Here is a 2,858-nt window from a genome sequence, read left to right on the forward strand (position 1 = left end):
AAATGTTTAGTTGCAGTTATTGCTGCACAAGGGGGTCACACCAGATACTGAAAGCAAAGGTTCACATACTTTTGCCACTCACAGATATGTAATATTGGATCATTTTCCTCAATAAATAAATGACCAAGTATAATATTTTTGTCTCATTTGTTTAACTGGGTTCTCTTTATCTACTTTTAGGACTTGTGTGAAAATCTGATGATGTTTTAGTTCATATTTATGCAGAATTATAGAAAATTCTAAAGGGTTCACAAACTTTCAAGCACCACTGTATGTGGATGACACCTGGGTTAAAATCAAAACCCATGAGGTGGAAGCCTTCTCTAAGCACATCAACGCAGTGGATATTAACATCAACTTCACTCGGGAGGATGTCAGTGGGAATAATCTAGCCTTCTTGGATTGTGATGTACACATTAGACAAGACAGAAGCCTGAGCATCGAGGTCTACCGGAAACCCCCACACACAGACCAGTACCTACTCTTTGACTCTCACTACCCACTGGAACACAAATTGGGGGTCATTAGGACCTTGCAACACAGGGCTCAGAATATCCCTACAATGATAGAGGGAAAAGAGAAGGAGCAGAATCACATCAAGAAAGCACTTCAGAACTGCGGGTATCCCAACTGGTCTTTCCTCAAGAGCAGAAAAAGGAACAGAACAGACAAGGAGGATAACAGGAACAAACGCAAGAACATTGTCATTCCCTACATTTCTGGACTATCTGAGAAACTCAGGAGGATCTTCTACAAACACAACATTCCGTTACATTTCAGACCCAGTAACACTCTGAAGCAGAAACTGGTCCACCCTAAAGACAGAATACCCAGACACAAACAGGACAACATAGCAGTGGCGGCTGCTGGTTTTTAAAACAGGGGAAGCCCATTTTACATATTCATCGTAAAACCTGTAGGCCGGATATCAAAGCATAGAAAGGTGTGCCCCATTAGCATAGTGAACTAGACAACCCTACCTAGTGGCAGAAAGTATTTTTGCTTGTACATTTCATGTTATAGTCTGGCTTGCCAGGCTAGTGCCTCATATCCTTAATCAAAAATATCAAACATCCAAAAATCACTGGCTATTCAATGAAGAGCCTTGAACATCATACCCTGATATGCAACACAGAGTTTTTAACACAACACCCAGCTGTGCAACACATCCTTGAACATCTTCTGCAACACAGTCTGGAAATTCATAACCAGGTAGGCTATGCAACACACAGAACCTTGAATATCATACCCAGGTATAACCTATAACACAGAGCCCACCATTCTCTTAACATTACTGAACAATATACACACTTCAGATTCATGAACATTATATGATGCACACTATTTATACACAAATTCTGCCCTCCACTCCTTTTCCAGAAAATGGTCTGTGACCCTGTCATACTAGCTGGTTGTGCTTTCCAGAGACTTCACCAATTTCTGTTAGCAGCTAGCACTGCAGATCCCAATAAGGCTCCAGCTAGCCTACAACCAGATTGAACTACAAATGAAATAAACGAGTGAATTCACGAATGATCAAACTGATAGAATGGATGAAAGTTAACAGAGCACAACGAGTAATATTTACATTTATTTACAGAGTAATGTACAGAGACATCAATGAGAAGAAACGTTTATATGAAAAGAAATTCGGACAGCACTTTGGCACACGACTACACTTTCTCAACATCCGCTAGGGACTCACTGATCATACTTCCGTGTTCCTCGCCGACACTGAAGTACAGAGCCCGCCCTCCTCACTACCTCCAATAATCCTTCATCAGCCCGGCTTCTTGCCCCTCCCACTGTCTCGTTTAGTCCCAGAGAAGCCCGGCTTCCCTGGAAGTGACGATTTTGTCGATTTTAACCAATAACAACTAGCTGAAATTGGCTGTTCAGAGCCCTCTCATAGACTGCAACGGAAACCCGGCTGCCAGCGCATAGAGCCCATTGAAATAAGAAAGGTTACAGCGTGTTGCCAGATTGGGCTGTTTTAAGTGCATTTTAGCGGGTTTTGAACATATTTTGGCTGGAAAACGTCAGCAGTATCTGGCAACGCTGGTTACAGCCTGGCAGCAAAGGTGATTCTCGTAGCGAACTGCAAGTTCGTCAGACATCACTCAAATAAGTTACAGGATAGTTATGAACGTAAATACAATCTTGGGCATATATTATGTTATGCAAGTTATTGTTTTAATGAGAATTCAACATCATAGATGCCACAGTTTGGGGAGAGAATTTTAGGGGAAGCTCAGCTTCCTTTGTTGTCTCTGAGAAATCGCCCCTGCAACGTAGTGTATGCCATTCAGTGCAGTGAGGAATGCACGGACTCGTATATTGGGGACACAAAACAACCGCTTCACAGGCGCATGGCTCAACACAGGAGAACCAGTTCCTCAGGCCAGGACTCTGCTGTCTACCTTCATCTTAACAACAAAGGACATTCATTTCAGGATTGCAATGTACGCATTTTAGCCAGAGAGGATCGAGAGCGAGGAGTTAATGAAGCCATTTTTGTCAACCTGGAACGGCCATCACTGAACAGAGGTGGGGGTCTAAGACATAATTTATCAGCCACCTACAATGCAGTCCTTGGCACACTTCCCAGACAACTGAATGCACACCAAAACCCAGCTGTTTTCAGTGACTCACAGGAGGACAGAGAGAATCAGCATTCCATTGATCACCCTAACGGGCAATCCATTGATCATCCTAACGACTCTCGAGGCCGTTCACAACCAGCCCCCAGTGACCCACACCAACAGGATGACTCAGTGACACCTTAGATGAGCTTTTCATCCATGAGAGGATAAATACCTGATGCTCCCTACCAGTCAGACAGAACTGAAGAAGCCTTT

The sequence above is a fragment of the Neoarius graeffei genome, chromosome 4, assembly GCF_027579695.1.
Source record: "Neoarius graeffei isolate fNeoGra1 chromosome 4, fNeoGra1.pri, whole genome shotgun sequence".
In the NCBI taxonomy this organism is placed as follows: Eukaryota; Metazoa; Chordata; class Actinopteri; order Siluriformes; family Ariidae; genus Neoarius; species Neoarius graeffei.